The sequence below is a fragment of the Zootoca vivipara genome, chromosome 14, assembly GCF_965207765.1.
Source record: "Zootoca vivipara chromosome 14, rZooViv2.hap1.1, whole genome shotgun sequence".
Lineage (NCBI taxonomy): Eukaryota > Metazoa > Chordata > Lepidosauria > Squamata > Lacertidae > Zootoca > Zootoca vivipara.
The window spans coordinates 36657819-36678781 of record NC_142597.1 but is presented as its reverse complement, the minus strand read 5'-3'; positions in this window follow the sequence as shown (position 1 = coordinate 36678781).

The following is a 20963-nucleotide window of genomic DNA, read 5'->3' as shown; positions in this document are numbered from 1 at the left end:
TGCTGGCATTTGATACCTCCACGGAAAGCACAAGAAGACTCAGACAGAAACAGTGGGGTGAGTGATTGTTCCCGCGATAAGAGGAAAAGGAGGATGTTTCAGCAGTTTCTTAGAGAGGAAGGAATAGATGGATTAAAGTGCAGCTAGAGGACGCTTCTTCCATCTCTATCACTGGTTAACATAAAAAGAGCCTGCTGGGTCAGGTCAGTGGCCCATTTAGACCAGCATCCTGTTCTCACAGCAGCCAAACAGATGCCTATTGGAAGCCCAAAAGCAGGACCGGAGTGCAGAAGCTCTCTACCCAATTGTGATTCCCAAAAAATGGCATTCAGGAGCATACTGCCTCTGACGGTCCTACTCGCTGGATCATCACCTTGTGAGTGGGCTTGCATGTTCCTATGACCCTTGTGAGCGAAGCCGTTGGGAATCTCGTACTCCCAGCAGGGTCACCCAAGGCGGTAAGGTCAAAGGGAAGGAGCTAGACAAAGAATGATCCAAGAAGTCCTCAATGGCAGAACAGGCGGATGATAACAAACGGTATGTTACAATGGCTGTGAAGGTGGATGAAGGCTGCAGCAGATAGGAATCTACCAGTTTGTCGTGTCTACTTCATGCCATCGGAACAGAGCCCTACTGCGAAGACTGTGCGTTGGTCAGCGTGTACTGATCTACACACATAAAAAAAGTTCACGCACAGGCGTCTTCCCAAAACCCAACCCAAACCCCAAAAGTCCCATGGCGATCGGCAAATGGTAATGCGGGCGGGATCATGAAATCTGGAAGCCCCTAGTCATGGGCGGTGGATACAGATGCGTCGTTCTGACTCAAGGAACGAGGCAGTTGAGCAGCTCGGCAGCTGTATCCATGACTGAGCAGCCTTTTTTAGGATCCACTCTGCTCACCCTGAGAAGGGGGAAGGGCTAGAAAAGGTGCCGCAAACATAGTCTACCCAAGGTGTCGTGGGCTTTGAAGAAACTCAATCTCAGGATGCAAGGGAGAAACATGCTAAGAGGAAGGCACGCTTGGCAAATCCACACCATGATCAACTCCCACCCGGAAACCAATGCCCCCACTGTGGAAGGACGTGTGGATCCAGAATTGGCCTCCACAGTCACTTACGGACCCATTGTTAAAACCGTGTTTATGGAAGACAATCTTACTCGGCTACTAGTGATCTCCAAAGAAGAAGAGAAGAAGAGCCTCTTCTTCTAGCCATCATGGCTAGTAGTCGCTGATAACCTTGTCCTCCACGGATTTGTCTAATCTCTTATTTAAACTTCCTCAATTTGGTGACCATCACTACTTTTGGGTTGGATTGCTCTGAGTGAATTCACTCATCTCATTTCACTATTGAACACTCATGTGCAGAAGCATTTTCTAAATGCCAGGGGCTGGGGACAAATGATGTGGAGGGGGGGAGCATTGCCTTCATGCTCAACTGGGGGCTTACCCAGAAGCCTCTGGTTGGCCATTGCTAGAAGCAGAATGCTGGACTAGGTTAAGCTTGCAACCAGAGAGATGGGCTCCAGCTCTGTTCAAGGTGCATGGCGTCACTTCAAATCGCCATCATCACAACAGCCACCTATGGGGCAGCAGTTTGACGCCATCTTAATCAGTACATCCATTAAATAAGAAGGGAAGGTACAACAACAACAACAACAACAACAACAACAACAACAACAACAACAACAACAACATCCTGCCCATCTGACTGGGTTGCCCCAGCCACTCTGGGTGGCTTCCAGCAGAATATACAAAACCACAACAGAACATCACACATTAAAAGCTTTCTGATACAAGGCAGGACTTCACATTATGGTGTTTGTGATTTAAGCGAACCTGTTTGATGTTGTCCCACTTGAGTGGAGTTTATTATCAAGGGCAGTTCACCACAGCACAGGCATAGAGTAATCTTGGCAATACAAAACCTTTTCTTCTGATAATCTCTTGAGTTCTGATGAATATATGTTATGTCATTGAACACTAGAGAGTAAGAAGTGCATCTCCTTACTTTTTATTTGATTAAATTCTACAGAGAAGTAAGCTTCAGCAAGCCATGTGAAAACGGAGATGCACAAAAGCTACGATCCAAAGTAGCATCTAAAAATGGCTCGTTTAATCCTAACACTGTGCAACATCCAGACATTTCTATACAAAAGAGATAATCCACACCCCTTTCAGTAGGTGACTTGCATTGTGAGATAGACAAGGAGAGTGCAACCCTATCGGTTCATCGGCCGTTGAATTCCTGTGAGCCGTGTGGCAGACATGAGCCCTGAAGGCAGAGGTAGGGAAGAAATTCAATTCAGCTCACATTTAAAGGCAAACTCACCCAGTTTGCACTTTCTTAATCAATATGAGAACAAAATAGACCCATCTTTCAAATCCACATATTTTGCAGTGCCGTTCTGCAGGGCCAAAGGTTCCTCACCTCCTGATACAGAGAACTAGGAAAGATGCCAATGAACTAAAAAAAGAAGAAGAAGAAAAGCCACAAGCACACAGCAAGAAAAGACACAGCAAGAAAACAAATGGGAACAATGGGAGATATTCTTAATGAGCACTCACACTTTACATTGTGGGTGCCCTTTGCAGGATCGTGCATGGTGCTACAGTTCCCAGGGAGCTTACTGGCAAACAGGGGCTGGCTTGCCTCTCTGCGTTAATTTTTGGAGGTTCATGCCCAGCCTCAGTAATCAAGTTTCTTGCTGGGAGGTGGGGCCAGCCCCATTCATAAATAGGGGGTGGAGCTGACAATAGCCAGGCAGTTGGCTCTGGAGGTTCACCCTCCCTTAGTTTAATGATTCTTGTTTGCAGGTTAACTTTTTCTTCCTGTTTAGAGGGCGCTGCTGTGCATAGCTGTCAAGTTTTCCCTTTTCTTGTGAGGAAGCCTATTTAGCATAAGGGAATTTCCCTTAAAAAAAGAGGGAAAACTTGACAGCTATGCTGCTGTGGTCTTTGACTGGTTGCTGTTGAAGGACCGGGAAGAAATTTCCCTGCACTGGCAGGTTTTGTCTTCCCCGTAGCAATTCGTCACAACTTTGGCAGTTTATGGCCTTGGGTGGAATTCTTTAGTCTTTTCTTCCCTATATGGGGGGGGGGGGCGTGTAGTGGTGACTCACTCCCCTGCAGCAGCGATTCCAGGGTCCCCTCTTAAAAGGGGTTATATAATGGATGTCACTGGCCATACAATGAAAGGCTGTCAGTGAACTACCCTGCGTGAGGGGATATGGGCTGGGCTGCCTGCTACACTTACGTCTCACAGAGCACCCCTATATCCCATTTACCCTGATGAGCCCCAGTTCCCCCCCCCCCGGCTGGGGGGCTGGGAGGGATACACGCCCAAGGCCGAAGCCAAGGTCTTCCTACATTTGGAAGTTTAATAAAGTTGTGGCCTGATTTTAATTCCATAACACGTTGTCAGAGTCTTTATTCCTTCCTTACGATCCTTGGGGGCTGTTGCTGTTGCCGCCTGGTCACGCAATGTGCTTATTCCACTTCAGAAAAACAAAAAACAACCCCCACCTGGTTATTTAGAAATGCAGAAGAAGTTTAGATGAGGATCAGATGTATCCCCAGCTGCAAAGCCAATGATTAGGCACCAGAAATGCTGCTGTGACTTTTGTGTGTTGTCAGCTATGAACGTGATTGTCCTTTGGCTCCTTGCTTTGCTTTACTCATACCAAAGCTTGCTATTTTGTCCTGTTTGCAAGATTAAGGCCATTGCTGCTACAATGAGCCAGTGTGGTGTAGTGCTTAAGAGCGGTGGACTCCTAATCTGGTGAAATGGGTTCATGTCTTCGCTCCTCCACATGCAGCTGCTGGGTGACCTTGGGCTAGTCACACTTCTCTGAAGTCTCTCAACTAACTCACCTCACAGAGTGTTTGTTGTGGGGGAGGATGGGAAAGGAGAATGTTAGCCGCTTTGAGGCTCCTTGGGGTAGTGATAAAGCGGGATGTCAAATCCAAACTCTTCTTCCTCTTCTTCTTCTTCAATGAGAAATGCCAATTCTATGTCACCACGGCCAGCAGCTCTCATGTTACCATTGTTACTTTCCCTCTCTACCTGCGGAAGAATATCAAGGGGTGCTTCAAGGCTATGCGTTTTGAACATGTATTATGTACTACTTCTGATGCTCACCTGTGACCTTTTCCCATTTAACTGCAGCAGCAGTAGCCGCTGGGTCTGAATGCATAGCAATGTACAGCAAAAAGTCCAAATGATTTCTGTTGGAAACTGGTTAACGGTTTGAGCACTGACACAGGAGCATTAGAAAAGAAAATGCACCCCATAGCACACAAATCTTTGTCCTCTAGAGAGGGCTTGTCCTCTCCAAGACCCATCCTTTGTCCAAAAATATTAGGTTGTCCAGCATGCAGGTCAGTACAGATCACAGATAGCCAACTGAAAACCAGCAGGCAGCATTGGAGGTGAGACATGAGTTTGAACACCCAGGGAGAAAGTCAGAGGAGGATAATTTTGGAAACATTCCTTCCTGCAAATTACTAGTTTTGAAAAGCTGTTGCTGGGCATGGAAGACCATTCAGTTTACCATTTGTACGCCTCCCTGGGCTTTCGCCTTCCTGCAGCTATTAGTGGTGTCCAGATAGATTGGTTCTTCAAACAGGGAAGCTCATTTATTAATATCAGGTGAAACAATTAGGGAACTCAGGACCACAAAGAACAGCTTGAGTATGAAGGGATAATGAAGCTTAACCTTTCAAATGGAGCAACCTCATTTATCTAGGTTACAGCAATTCATAAAGGGGGAGGGAATCACCAGGAAGGGAATGAGAAAACACATGTCGTGATTTTAGGGGGAACGGCTGTCTGCACTAGACATTTAAAGCAGTGTCATGACACTTTAAACAATAATGGTTTTCCCCAAAGAATCTTGGGAACTGTAGTTTGTTAATGGGGTGATCTTAAAGAGAAACTAGCAGACCCTTTGTTTAATTTCCAAGCAAAGGGTCTGCTGGTTTCTCTTTAAGGTTTCCAGACTCAAAAGAGAGCAGGGCAATTAAAGGCACAGAAGTCCTGTCCTCTATTGAGTCTGGCAACCCTATTTGTTAAGGATGCCTAGATTTGCTAAGAGACCCCCATTCCCCTCACATAGCTACAATTACAAGAGAGCCCTGGGAAGAGCGATGGGTTGCTAAACCACTCCGTGAGGAATTTCAGAGCCTGAAAAGGACAACCTTCTGGCTTGATGTTGGACATGACTTCTCCATTTCAATGTCTCTCTCTCTTGGTGAAGTCCCTGTGCTGCTGAGCTGGTGATGTGTGGTGTCAAAGGTCCACACAAGGGTCTAGGCGAGGCATCCCTGAACTTTGGCCCTCCAGATGTTTTGGACTACAATTCCCATCTTCCCCAACCACTGGTCCTGTTAGCTAGGGATCATGGGAGTTGTAGGCCAAAACATCTGGAGGGCCAAAGTTTGGGGATGCCTGGCCTAGGCTCTGATAGTTGAGGAGGTTCCTCTGGGAACTCCCACCTGATAGTCTCAGGCATAGTGGTCTTATCTCCAGCAGTCAGCTCAGATGCCTGAACCTGACTCAACTCTTAATCTGGTGCTTTGTAGTTTCCAACTCTGTGTCTGGGCCACTGCTGGAGTCATGGGCCATGAAACCCGCTCCATCTCACGTGGCTTAAATTGTAGGGCAGGAGGATGCCCCAAAATGGCTAGGGTGAAATTCAAATGAGGGGAATTTCAGAAGCATTCCTAAAACCAATCGCGTGGTTAAGCTTGTGCACAGGTATAGGGAACATACACGCCATACAATTCAAATAAGAGTGCTGGGAGGCAAAAGATTTTGGGCATAATATTGAATATGATGCATGGTTGAAACTTTGGAATGAAACGTTGAAATTCACTGCATGTACCGCCTCGAAAGAAAATGTTACGAAAATGATGTATAGATGGTATTTAACACCAGTAAAATTAGTTAAGATATATAGGACGAGTAGTAAAGTATGCTGGAAATGTAAAGAAAAAGATGGACAGTTTTATCATATGTGGTGGACATGCGAGACAGTAAAAAGATTTTGGGAAAAGTTATATAATGAGTTGAAAAAGATATTTAAGTACACCTTCACCAAAAAAACCTGAAGCGTTTTTATTGGGACTAATGGGTGGTGAGATTGTTAAGGGGGATCAGAGACTATTCATGTATGCCACAACTGCGGCGAGAACTTTACTAGCCCCAAAGTGGAAAACGCAGGATGTACCAACTATTGAGGAGTGGCAGACAAAAATGATGGACTATGCTGAATTAGCAAAGTTGACCTGTGGGATCCGAAACCAGGGAGAGACAAAGTCCCAGAGGGAATGGAGTAAATTCATTGACTATATGGAGAAAAACTGTACAAGTTTAAAGACACTTGCAGGACTGAAATAAATACTACGAAATTTGACTGAGGTTTCATAAGGAACTGCGAGATAAGAGTGAAATAATAAAGCCGTTTGAAGGGAGGGAGGGAAGTCATAGCTCGGCAGAGCGAAAGGAGATGAGATGAGGAACATATGATGTAATCAATAAGTTTTATTTTTGTGTATGTTTGTGTGTATGTGTGTTTTGTTTAATCGGAAAACTGAATAAAAAATTACTTTAAAAAATAAAAACAAATAAGAGTGCTGGGAATTGAAGCTCTGCAAGTTCCCAGGATTCTTTGAGGGAAGCCATGTTCTCTAACATATGGCATGTAAGCAGCCCTTATTCTAGACACAGATTGTTGGGGGTTTTCTTTGTGAGGACAATTAATGTGCTCACACAAGTGACATGAGGACAATTATGTACAGCACATGCATGTATTGCGAAGAAATCCAGCATATTTATTAGATCAATAGAGTGAGCTCAGCTGCTTCTGCTCCTTCGAAGTGAAGACAGCTAAGCTGCCTCTGAAACAAGGCTGCACTTGATCTCCGTTTATAAATATTTGAACATCCTGTACTTGCCGTCGGAGTGTCAGAATATTAGAGGAACTGCCACACAAGCCATTCTCATGTCTGGTACAAAGAAGGAGAAGCAAAGATTGGATTTTAATGGTTGCAATCAGCGCATGCAGAAATGAAGTGGCTTCACCACTTCCATCTGAGTGTAAATGTTTAATTACATTAGGGATCTCCGCAAAAACCCCTTAAGCCTGTGAAGGCAGCCAGAGGCAATTTAGCACCTGTTTCATAATAAGGTATGAAATGGAACGACATCTGCACATATTAAAAGAAGCAAAACCTCGGAATTCTTGATGTCCGAATCATTCTAGCCAATTAGCAGTGGACACATTGAGTGCTAATGCGAAACTGTGCTTCTTGTCTATTGAAAAACTATAGATCTGTGAGTTAGGGGACGAAGCTATCAATAACTAGAACTTAAAAGGATGAACACGCTGCTGGCAATTTTGATGTAGTCTACAAGGCTGAGTTGGCTGAGTTCCCTTTCCAATTGTTGATGGAACCTAGGGATAAATGAATCTGCCATCTAAGGCTCTATCTGAACTACATATTTAAAGGAGTATTATACCATCTTAGACAGCCATTGCTTCTCTCAAAGAATCATGGAAACTGTAGTTAGTGAAGACATCCCCCTCACCAAGCTACAATTCCAAGAGTGGTTTAACAAGCAATGCCTCTTTCCAGGGAACCCCAAGAATTATAGCTCAGGATACCTTTGTGGGAAACCATAACCGTTTAAAGTAATATAATATTACTTTAAATATATAGCGCAGATAGAGTCTATGTTTCTGATTTTTCCTACCCTAAATTCAGTTTGCGCTATTTCCATATCAAATGGCATAAAATTTAAAAGTTTGCATGGACATTTGGTCTCCTAATATACTTCCCCAAATATACACATTTTTCCAAGACATTTCCCCTAATATTAAATACACATTTGGTGTGCACTTTCCCCCAATTACCCTTTTTTTATATTCTTTTGTTTTGTTAGAGAAGTGCATTTCAAAAATTCCAAAAGTCAGCTGTGTTTCATTGGGTTGCATTTGATCAACAAGCATTTATATTCCACCTCTCCCCTAAGGAGCACAATGTGAGGCATATGATTCTCTCCCTCCTCATTTAATTCCCCAAACGAGGTAGATTTGACTGAGAGGCAGTGACTGGTGCAAGGGTACCCAATAAACTTCATGGCTGAGTGGGGACTTGAACCCTGGTCTTCTAGGACCCAGTCCACCACTCTAACCATTGCACCACAGTAGCTGTTACTGCTAAGCAACATAAACAGAAAAGCAAGACAACAGGCTTTTATTAGTGGGAGATAGAAGAACCACTGAGAGCTGGAGCTACAGTGTGCAGTCCACAATGCGGCAGCTAGACTGGTGACTGGGAGCGGCTGCCGAGACCACATAACACTGGTCTTGAAAGATCTACATTGGCTCCCAGTACGTTTCCGAGCACAATTCAAAGTGTTGGTGCTGACCTTTAAAGCCCTAAATGGCCTTGGTCCAGTATACCTGAAGGAGCGTCTCCACCTCCATCATTCTGACTGGACACTGAGGTCCAGTGCCGAGGGCCTTCTGGTGGTTCCCTCGCTGCGAGAAGCCAAGTTACAGGGAAACAGGCAGAGGGCCTTCTCGGTGGTGGCGCCCGCCATGTGGAATACCCTCCCATCTGATGTCAAAGAGAAAAACAGCTACCAGATTTTTAGATGACATCTGAAGGCAGCCCTGTTTAGGGAGGCTTTTAATGTTTAATAGATTATTTTATTTCATTTTTCTGTTGGAAGCCGCCCAGAGTGGCTGGGGAAACCCAGCCAGGTGGGCGGGGTATAAATAAATTATTGTTGTTGTTGTTGTTGTTGTTGATGTTATTTACTGCTGGCAAATGGCCAGCAGTCCTCTGTACCAATGGGTTTTGCTTTCTATGGCAGCCACACACACAGGGGTGCAGCATGGGGAGGGTTGGGGGGTATATCCTCAGGTGCATGATTTTGAGGGGGTATGAGCCAGGCACTCCCTCACAGGGATCCCCACCCTGCCTGCTGCCAGGGGTCTTGCCGCTGCACCCCTGCCCTCTCGCTGAAAGGCAGTGTTGGGGGGGATGCACCCGCTAAGGGCTGTGTCAGCTGGTTAGGTTTCCCCCTGTGCAGGCGGGCAGGCAACACAGCATGCCCCGTGAACCTTCCATGCCCCACGCTTGCCCAGTGGTTGGGTTGGCACATCGGGTTTTGTTTATGCTCTGTGCCCAGTCCCTGGTCCTGCCTGGGGCGTGAGCACACGACGCCCACAAATGATGCAACGCCGCCGGCCACACAATTCTCATTGACAAAGGATTCCGCCATCCCTAATAGAATCTTGTGATGAGCTCAAAATGCCAACACTCCCAGCGAATGTAGAAAAAGCAAACTGAGCTGGCCCTGGAATGGAGAGGTAGGAGACCTAACATCCCAAAATAAAATCAGGGAAACAAAAACGAATCCCAACAATTTATAGGGAAAGCCCTATGAACATACGTTGAGAGCTATGGACTAATTGGAGAAAAAGAAGATGTGTTAATCGATGTACGGTTTCCAGACATTACCATCTTCAATTCCCTTTCTCTGAAGGCAAATCACAAGCATTTTTAGAGAGCGTTTATGTATGAAGATACACACATTCTCTTCCCTGACTTCCCCCACAAACAAATATGTCAGAACCAGAGTGGCTTATTAGGCAGATGGGGAGCTATGGCAGAGGAGGAGACTGGAGTGTTATCTAGTTGCTAAGTAACCTTCTGCTTGGCAAGGATTTTTACTGCCATTTCACAGATATTTCCGTACAAGCCTCACAGTGTGTTAAAACTTCATTGACAAGGAGATGACCTACTCTAAAGGCACAACACATATAACTTCGAGGTGATTAATACTGAAACAAAATGTTGCAAACCTTACAAGAAGCCACAGCATGAAACAGGAGAGTAAGGGTACTAAAACTTGGCTCTGCCTATCGCCAGGAAGGTGGCGATTATAGCTAAGGAGATTTGGGTGGGTTTTTTTTTTTTTTAACAGAAATGAAAAATCTGCAAACATGCTTTTTCAGGCTCCTTCCAAACTGTGGATGAATATTACCACCACCCCCCTTCAAATATCTGGCAACATGCTCCACCCCTTTGCCAAGCACAGATAAACTCTGAAATATACTCGGAGTCGAAATTCTACTTATATACATTATTTACACAATGGGCCTTGCGTGATTGGCTACTTCAGGGCTACACCTGTGGGCCAATCAGGTTGTGGATTGACTTCTGCCTGCAGCCTGATTGGCTGCTCCTACAGGCCAATCAGGTTGCAGATTCACTTCTGCCAGCCGCCTGATTGGCTGCTCCTGCAGGCCAATCAGGTTGCGGATTCACTTCCACCTGGAGTTGGATTGGGTAGCTCCTGCGGACCAATCAGACTGCTGATTCTGAATCCTATTGTTCTAGGATTCAGCTCAGTACATAACAAATCCCAAATGCAGCAACCAGATTACCCGCCCATTCAGATTACATAGCACCCATTTTATGACAGCTGCATTGATTGCCAGTTCCTTTCCGGACCCAATTTAAAGTGTTCATGTTAGTGTTTAAAGACTCAATTCCTAACTCTCTGAAAGGCCACCTCCTTCCCTATGGACATTCACTGGTATTAAGATCAGCTGTGGGGACTCTCTTGGTAGTTTCGCTATCCTCCGAAACTCTGGGTAATGGTAATCCAGGAAAGGGAACTCTCGGTGGCAGTCCCAAAGTTGTCAAGGTCTCTTCCCAGATAGGTGTGTCTGGTATTTTCATTGTGCTGAATGCTGAATATGCAACTCTTGACCCTGGGGTTTGGCAACTGAGATGTATATTTTCAGAATCTACCCTATTATAATTTCCTGTGATTGTATTATTATTTTGGGGGGAGGGGAGGCACTTCTAAGTTTTTTAAACTGTTTTTAATGTTATCATTATTAAATGTTGCAACCTGCACTGGGACCAGAGTGTGAGGAAGGGCTGGTAAAAGATTAAAATCATCATCATCATCACCACCGTTGTAGTCCTCATCATAAACAAACATTTTTCATGAAATATTTTCTGATAAAATTTGTGTTCAATTTCTCACCACCATCAATTGACAAAGAGGAAGCCACCATGCAGAATCTTCTCCAAATGTTCATCATTTTTAAAATAATATTTTTATTAGTTTTCAATTACAATAATCCAAATTAAGCCTTATTATGTCCATATCAAATCACAACACCAAATAAAATATCAAATATCAATTAAACAACGTTCCAGTTGTATAATTTTGTGGGGTCCCGCATGCCAGAATTACAGATTTGATCATTTCTTTTAATTCTGCTTCCAGCGTCTAATTCAGGCACCCCCAAACTTCGGCCCTCCAGATGTTTTGGACTACAATTCCCATCATCCCTGACCACTGGTCCTGTTAGCCAGAGATCATGGGAGTTGTAAGCGAAAACATCTGGAGGACCGCAGTTTGGGGATGCCTGGTCTAATTTAATACAGTTACAATCCAATCAAAACCATAATCCATCTGTAAAATGAAATGCTCAGTATTTTTTTGTGGTGGCTCCCAACCCCACACTGAACTCTGCTATCTGGTCATCAGCATTGAGGGGTGAATAAACATAACCTACCTGATACATCAGGGACCCAGGTGGTGCTGTGGTTAAACCACTGAGCCTAGGGCTTGCTGATCAGAAGGTTGGCGGTTCGAATCCCTGTGACGGGGTGAGCTCCCGTTGCTTGGTCCCAGCTCCTGCCAACCTAGCAGTTTGAAAGCACGTCAAAATGCAAGTAGATAAATAGGAACCGCTACAGCGGGAAGGTAAACGGCGTTTCCATGTGCTGCTCTGGTTTGCCAGAAGCGGCTTTGTCATGCTGGCCACATGACCTGGAAGCTATACGCCGGCTCCCTCGGCCAATAATGCGAGATGAGCGCGCAACCCCAGAGTCGGTCACAACTGGACCTAATGGTCAGGGGTCCCTTTACCTTTACCTTTACCTGATACATCAGGACTTCAAACTTTACTGTGACAGCAATTTTGAAAACAGCTCTACATTCCTTTTTTTAACCCCTGAAAAACAGAGGCTCAAACTTTGAAATAGACCCATACTGCACCTTGAAGCAATGATTGAAATCTCTGACCACCAGCTGATGAGGAGCAACTTCAGTTGTGCTCTCTGCAAAGGCCCCCCGTTCCTTTTTTGTGGGGGACTGGTGCATGCAGCCAATGGGGAATGTGAACCCCGCCCATCTGCTGACACCAGGGTGATGCCAGCTGATTGCCAGGTGGATGTGGCTTTTGAAAAAATTGCATCATGGATCATATTGAACCCCCTGGCAGCCCAAGAGTGGCTCATGGGTTGAAAGTTTGCCAGCCTGGTTAATTGAAATAAATCGTGTCCTCCCTTAAAGAGGGCACGTGTTGCGGTGAGACCTGGCAACCAATCCCTTGTGTTGTGGGTGGGGATGATTGGATAGCCACAGCAGCCTATTGGAAGGTCCCTCGATGCAGGGTTCAATCGGGCCAATGGGATGCAAGCTAAATCCATTGAGGGGCCTATATATGCCTATGCACGTGTCTCAGAGCTTCCTCTTTTGGAACACGCATCATCAGAACACACGCCCACCTCTCCCTATTTTGGGGGCTTTTGCGCTTGACCTTGATATGCCGCCATGTGTCATTTGTCATTGGGACAGGGGCACAGCAGGGATTTTACCCATTTGGCTGGTGCCAGTTGGGTTTCGCCTGCTGCGTAGCAAATCATCACAACTTCTAAGGTTGCGGATAGGCTCTGATTCAGGTGATAAGGATGGGGGAACGCTCTCGCCAAGGTGATAAGGATGGGGGAACCCTATCTGAAGGGTATTCCATTAAAGGAATCCAGGGACTCAATAGTTTGGTCAACCCTGTGAGGGGGTTGTGGCCGTACCTGAGTCCAGGGGGACACCTGGGTAGTGGACATAGTCTGTTCCCGGCTTTTTGCCTATCCAGGTGTTCACCCTAGGCTGACCTATGCTGGTTCCCTGGGTCAGCGCTGCCTGCAAGGGTGCAGGGAGCTAGTCGAACCAGAGCATATGCAACCACTCACTTGCTGTGATCAATAAAGTTGTGGCCTAAATTCTGCCAAAAACCAAACCAAAATTCCGAGTCTTGTGTGAAATTATTTAAGGGGGAGGTTTGAAGGTCTGAACACAAAAATAAATAAGATATTGTACATGCGGCACAGAATAATTTCAGGTTAACAAAACTTTGGTTCTTTTCTCAAAGCTGCGGTGACTGGCAGTGAGCAAAGTATATTTGTGTTAATACTGAACAGTCACAGGCTTCAGCATAATGCTGATATATAATCCTTGCTTTATTTTCATTTTCTAAAAAACCCACACACCCTCTGATCCTCTTAATCTTGTCTGTGCAATTGATATTTTTTTAACCCATTTTTTAAAAAGGGGGAGGGAATCATGAGAAAAAAGTAAAGGTGTGTGACGATTAGATACAGTGAAGTTTTGACCTTTGAAGGTTAATATTTTTCCAATTAATTGAAGGGCCCACCAGGGAATAGCTCAGAGGAAGATAATTAGATTTCTTTGCTGTGAATCATTTGAGTGCTTCACTAGTTTCACAAGTGGAAAAGGGGACATCTGATTTTTTCTTTCTTTTGTCAAAATTGTATTTACAAAAAAAGAGAGAAAAAGACAATGGGGGAAAGGGCTCGCCAGAGGTTTATAGTATTACACAAACTGTAGAACAGGGGTGGGGAAACTCTTTTCGGCTCAAGAACCACATTTTTTCATGAGTTATAGGGGCCACATGCCAATGGATAATGGGGCCAGAGAAGGAAGTGGGTGGAGTGACGTGGTTTATTTATTTATTTATTTAATCGGTAACAAACACACAAGCTCTAAAGTAGGGCAGCCATACATCCAGACTTTCTTGGACATTACCAGGATTTCAAAGGTGGAGTTGATGTCTGGGGGGGGGAACTCAACAGAGCTCAACAATTTGGGGGGTTTCCTTCGGAAAGCTCAACAACTTTTGGGGTGTTCTGGTTTTTACTTTTCAAAACATGGGAACCCTATATATATAAAGTGCTTAAAACACTTAAAACACTTTTGGGGGGGACACCAAAAAACTAAGGTGATGTGTGGACCACCCTGATCTGCTGTGTGTCTTAATCTGTTGACCCCCTTGCCAGATCTGTTTCAAATGGGTTCTTTAACCCTGTTTTAACATACAGCCAGGTGCAGAATGACGTGTGAGGGAAGCCTCTTGCAAAAGAGCAACACCACGCAGGGATCAGATTATATTGCTTAAAAGCTGTTACGTTGGAAGGATGCCATCCTGCATGCTGCTACGTCAAGAGGCGGGAAGGTGAAGATGCCAACAAAGGGACTCTTTTCATCACTGAGCCCTCCCCAAGGTTGTGGGGCAAGTTTCCTTCTCCCTTCCCTCATTTCTCAATACTAGTACGTCTTGCTCCTTTCCTGTCTTGCTCCTAGAAAAAGTCCGCCTTTAGTTCCTGCTGTGTCTCCCACTGCAAGGCAACGATTCTCTTCCAAAACCCTTTCCTCTCCAGCATATGATGCTTCTGTGGCTGCTCTCTCCTCCCCAACTTCTCTCCCTCTTCACAGTATGGCTGGTCTTGAAACAACATTCCCTCAGTTGTGAGACTCTGCAGGGACATGTTTCAGCTGTATGAAAGTTCAGAGGCAATACGGGAAGGAAGAACACGGGTGTGTTGTTGTTGTTGTTGTTTGTTTGGATCTTGCAGGTTTACAAGTTTATTCTCTGAGGTGAAAGTGTTTGCAAAGAAGCACTCCACAGAGGATTCAGTCCTGAGGTGGGGTGTCAGGCAAGAATGGGAATTATATAAACAGGCGTAACCTGTGCCTCCATGGACAGCTGTGAGTCCAAAATGACTCCCAGGCTGCGCACCTGGTCCTTCAGGGGCACAGTTGCCCCATTCAAGACCTCATTCTGCGAAACTCAAGTATTTACATCTATTTTGCAAGTACTTTTGAATTGATTTATCTCCCTATGGATACCCTATATCAGGCAACCCCAAACTGCGGCCCTCCAGATGTTTTGGCCTACAACTCCCATGATCCCTAGCTAACAGGACCAGTGGTCAGGGAAGATGGGAATTGTAGTCCAAAACATCTGGAGGGCCGCAGTTTGGGGATGTCTGCCCTATATCAACTATGATATATGAACTACTACTTATGACTGTGGACATTGCATTTATGTTGGACTAAGTCCTTTTCTGATACTTTGCAACACGTGGTTGTGCTATTTATGTTATTTCACATTGTCTTTATGAATTCTTGAATGTCTTGTTACAACAGCCGGTTACGCCTGTTTATATAATTGACAATTGTGTTCGTAATTGAGGTTATTTGTGTATGTTAGGCAAGAATGAGAGGCAAGAACTCTGGCCACAAAAGTAGAATTGTGTTGGACTAATAGTTCGAATGATTCAAATTTTTCAAATAGTCTCTTATGGGTAGATTTATTTCTTGAAATTTATATGCCAGGTGAAGTTGATGCGTCAGGACAAGGCCCTGTTTCGAAAATTCTTCTTCAGCAAATAGTCTTAAAGTCAACGTTTACTGGTAGATTAGAGTTGACTTGAAGACTATTTGCTGAAGAAGAATTTTCGAAACAGGGCCTTGTCCTGGCGCATCAACTTCACTTGGCATATAAATTTCAAGAAATAAACCTATCCATAAGAGACTATTTGAAAAATTTGAATCATCCGAACTATTAGTCCAACACAATTTTACTTTGGTGGCCAGAGTTTTTGCCTTTCTACAATTTTTTTGTGAGAGCTTCAATCAAGAACTCCAACTTCTTTAGTTATAAGGATGAGAGGCAGACATCAAGCATGAAGAGCAGCTTACATAAGAAGGCATTCCCCACCCCTTCTTCGAGCTGACCCAATAGGTCCTCCCAGGTTTTTTAGCTGCTTTTCCTTCTTCCTGCCCAATCCCTCCTTCTCCCCACCCAACGGCTCTCTTTCTTTCCTGCCTGATCACATACCCTCCAACCTTTCTTCAATGAAGAAAGGGTCGTCCTATTCTATAATAATAATTTTATTATCTATACCCCACCCATCTGACTCGGTCTTCTTAACTACTCTGGGAGACTTCCAAAAACATAATTAAACATTAAACAACTTCCCTACGGTATATAGGGTCAGATAATTCCATACCCTTCAACATTTTCCCAATGAAAATAGAGACATCCTAAGGAAGAGTGTGACATTCCAGGATCAAACCAGAAACCAGGACGCCTTCTGTAAATCCGGGACTGTCCCTGGAAAATAGGGACACTTTGAAGGTCTGTGATCACACTGGGCTGCCCAGCTCAACCTGAGGTGATACAGGCCTATTTTCACCTGACTCAGACTTCCCCAAGGCTATATTTCCCCTAAGTTGGCATGACTTTGATTTGGGCTTTTACTGCATAATGAGTTTGCTACAGTCTCTTCGTTTCTTTCCGCAGCAGAATCATAGAATCATAGAGTTGGAAGAGACCACAAGGGCCATCCAGTCCAACCCCATGCCAAGCAGGAAACACCATCAAAGCATTCCTGACATATGGCTGTCAAGCCTCCACTTAAAGACCTTCAAAGAAGGAGACTCCACCACACTCCATGGCAGCAAATTCCACTGCCGAACAGCTCTTACTGTCAGGAAGTTCTTCCTAATGTTTAGGTGGAATCTTCTCTCTTGTAGTTTGAATCCATTGCTCTGTGTCCGCTTGTCTGGAGCAGCAGAAAACAACCTTTCTCCCTCCTCTATATGACATCCTTTTATATATTTGAACATGGCTATCATATCACCCCTTAACCTTCTCTTCTCCAGGCTAAACCTGCCCAGCTCCCTAAGCCGTTCCTCATAAGGCATTGTTTCCAGGCCTTTGAGCATGTTGGTTGCCCTCCTCTGGACACGTTCCAGCTTGTCTGTATCTTCTTGAACTGTGGTGCCCAGAACTGGACACAGTACTCCAGGTGAGGTCTGACCAGAGCGGAATAAAGTGGTACTACCCTTGATCTAGATGCTATACTCCTATTGATGCAGCCCAGAATTGCTGGCAGAAAGCTGGCAGAATATGATGAAATACTGTATGTAAACTGTGCCTGTTTCTGTTGCAACTGGACTGATAAAATGACACCTGTAAGGGGGGGAGGGAGAGATAAAGCCCCTGCCTCCAGGAAGCATTTGTTCTACGTAGCTCATTTGCAAGATTAATTCTCTTTTGAACCATTAATGAAGACATTTGTCACAGAATCTGACAGATCTGTGCCTAATTATAACAACTGCTATTTTCTTCCAGCTGTGTGAACCACAGGATGCAAAATTACTTTCCGGTTCACAAGAATTGATCGAGCTGCCATCGTTCCTGGCTCTGAGCATACGTAGGCTTCCTCACTGTGGACAACAAGAAAGTTTACTGGTGGAGTAGAGAGAAAGTCTGGAGTTGATTAAGGATAACAAAAATTTCCACATCCCATCTGCTTATTCCCCCCCCCCCCAACATAAAAAGAGATGCTTTTTATTTATTATTTACTACTGTCATGACCTTCATCCTCTGCCAGTCCCAAGGATTGTCAAAACTCCAGGGTGTTTCTTTCAGGGACCACCTTGTCAAGTATAATTGTTTAATTGTACATTGAAATGGAAAATAACTCTGTATGTGCATTGTTAAAGGTGTAATGTTGGGGAATTCCATTGACGCTGAGCAAGTGCAGCAGAGTGCCTAACAGCTGATCATTAACTTAGAATGTAAGCTCTGTTAGCGCTCACATGGTGTTTAACTTAGATCACACGAGAAATGAATTCAGTTGCAAATCTCCATTTTGTGTGAGTTGGTATTTGTTCTCTCTCTGAAAGCAGCCTAAGAGAAAAAGACCTTCTTTGACGGCCATATGTCAGGAATGCTTTGATGGTGTTTCCTGCTTGGCAGGGGGTTGGACTGGATGGCCCTTGTGGTCTCTTCCAACTCCATGATTCTATGAAAAGTCTGCAAATGAATATTTCCAGGAAAACAGCCTCAGGCTATATCACACTGACTGTGGGAAAGCTAGAGGTTTGTTTTCAGTTCTGGATGAAGGCCCTCTACCTGGTTCCCTGTAACTTGGCTTCTCGCAGTGAGGGAACTGCCAGAAGACCCTTGGCGCAGGACCTCAGTGTCCGGGCAGAATGATGGGGGGGATGGAGACGCTCCTTCAGGTATACTGGACCGAGGCCATTTCGGGCTTTAAAGGTCAGCACCAACACTTTGAATTGTGCTTGGAAACGTACTGGGAGCCAATGTAGGTCTTTCAAAACCGGTGTTATGTGATCTCGGTGGCCGCTCCCAGTCACCATACAACTAATCCGCATTCTGGATTAGTTGTAGTTTCCGGGTCACCTTCAAAGGTAGCCCCACATAGAGCGCATTGCAGTAGTCCAAGCGGGAGATAACCAGAGCATGCACCACTCTGGCAAGACAGTGGAGTGGAGCAGGCAGGCAGATGGAACTGGTAAACAGCTGCCCCGGACACAGAATTGACCTGCACCTCCGTGGGCAGCTGTGAGTCCAAAATGACGCCCAGGCTGCACACCTGGTCCTTCAGGGGCACAGTTACCCCATTCAGGACCAGGGAGTCCTCCACACCTGCCCACTTCCTGTCCCCCCAAAACAGTACTTCTGTCTTGCCAGGATTCATCCTCAATCTGTTAGCTGCCATCCATGCTCCAACCGCCTCCAGACACTCACACAGGACCTTCACCATCTTCACTTGTCCTGATTTGAAAGAGAGGTAGAGCTGGGTATCATCCGCTTACTGATGAACAGCCAGCCCAAACCCCCTGATGATCTCTCCCAGTGGCTGCATGTAGATGTTGAAAAGCATGGGGGAGAGGACAGAATCCTGAGGGGTCTGAACACTTATCCCCCCCCCACTTTCTGAACATGGCCCAGGAGGAAGGTGCGGAACCACTGTATAACAGTGGCCCCAGCTCCCAGCCCCTCTAGACGGTCCAGAGGATGTTATGGTCGATGGTATCAAAAGCTGCTGAGAGATCCAGCAGAAGTAGGAAACAGCTCTCACCATTGTCCCTAGCCCGCCAGAGATCATTGACTAATGTGACCAGGCAGTTTCAGTCCCATGATGAGGCCTGAATCCCGACTGGAAGGGATCCAAATGGTCTGCTTCTTCCAGGCGTGCCTGGAGCTGTTCAGCAACCACCCGCTCAATCACCTTGCCCAAGAATGGAAGATTTGAGACTGGGCGATAGTTGGCCATATTGGCCGCATCTAAATATGATTTTTTAAGAAGCGGTTTGATAACCGCCTCTTTCAGTGGGTCTGGGAAGGCTCCCTCACAGAGAGAAGCATTCACCACCCTGCAAAGCCCATCGCCCAGCCCTTCCCAGCTAACTTTTTAAAGCCAGGATGGGCAAGGATCAAGGAGACAGGTGGTTGGTTTCACTCGTCCAAGCAGCCTGTCCACATCCTCGGAGGTAACAGATGGGAATTGGTCCCATGCAACTTGACTAGACAGGACTCTAGCACTCTCCCACCCTGGCACTGCTCCCATGGTGGAGTCTACCTCTGAGCAACTTTATCTGGAAAAAAAAACTTTGCAAAATCATTGCAGGAGATCATGTGGCCCGCACTGGGCCCCAGTGGAACAGGTGGTTCCGCTAAATTGTGAAGCATCTGAAAGAGTCTCTTGCTGCTGTTTTCCACAGATGTAATAGAGGCAGTAAAGAAGGTCTTCTTCACCGTCACTATCACCACTTGGTAGGCTTGACATTGAGCTCTAACCCATGTCTGGTCAGATTCAGCGGTGCTCTAGCCATCTCAGCGATTGTTTTATTGCCCTCAGATCCGTGGAAAACCACAGGGCTGTCTGGGATCCATGCAACTGGAGAAGGCGCTTCAGAGCCAAACAGTCAATAGCCCTGGTTAACACTCTTACTCTCACAACCCTGGGTGCTCTTATCATTCATCCTGGTGTATGTTTTGACCCATTACATGTTTTATTTCCTCAGGTAAGACCTCCTTGCTACACTCCCACGACCTACCTTTCTTTCTTTCTTTCTTTCTTTCTTTCTTTCTTTCTTTCTTTCTTTCTTTCTTTCTTTCTGGAATCCCATGTTAGGTCCTTTAAGCTTGCCACTAGGAGATTTACTGGCCTCCAAGCCTTCGTCATCAACTCCTGCTACTTATGCTCTTTCCACCTCTGGAGTAAAGTTTCCCAACTTGTAGTTCTATATCTCACACTGTGGAGGATTCAAGAAACACCTGTAATGGGTGGATGCGAAAAGAGTGAAGCAGCAAATCCATCAAAGGGAACTTAATCTGAATTCAGTGTTCTTATGAACTCAATATAATAATAATAATAATTTTTTTATTTATACCCTGCCCTGCCCCGTCAAAACCAGGCTCAGGGTGGCTAACACCAATAAAATTACAATAAAACATAAAAGCAATTAATTAAAAATACAGATTTAAATACAATATTAAAATTTAAAATGCAGCCTCATTTTAAGTAGTCCATAAATCCAAACCATGAGGGAGGAAAACACAGAGGTCAGACTAAGTCCAACCCAAAGGCCAGGCGGAACAGCTCTTTCTTGCAGGCCCTGCAGAAAGATGACAAATCCCGCAGGGCCCTGGTCTCCTGTGAAAGAGCGTTCCACCAAGTTGGGGCCAATACTGAAAAGGCCCTGGCCCTAGTAGAGCCCAATCTAGCCACCTTATGGCTCGGGATCTCCAGAATATTGTTGTTTGTGGACCTTAAGGTCCTCCACGGGGCATACCAGGAGAGGTGGTCCACATCATGGAGACCATCTTAAATTGGTTGCTCCACTTTGGTAGCATGACTGTAAGACCATTCTTCTTATAAACCCCCATGATCATGGACAAGTCTGACTTAGCCTGCATTTTGTAGCACCAAGGACAGCCTTTTTCTTGCATGTTCATTAGAAT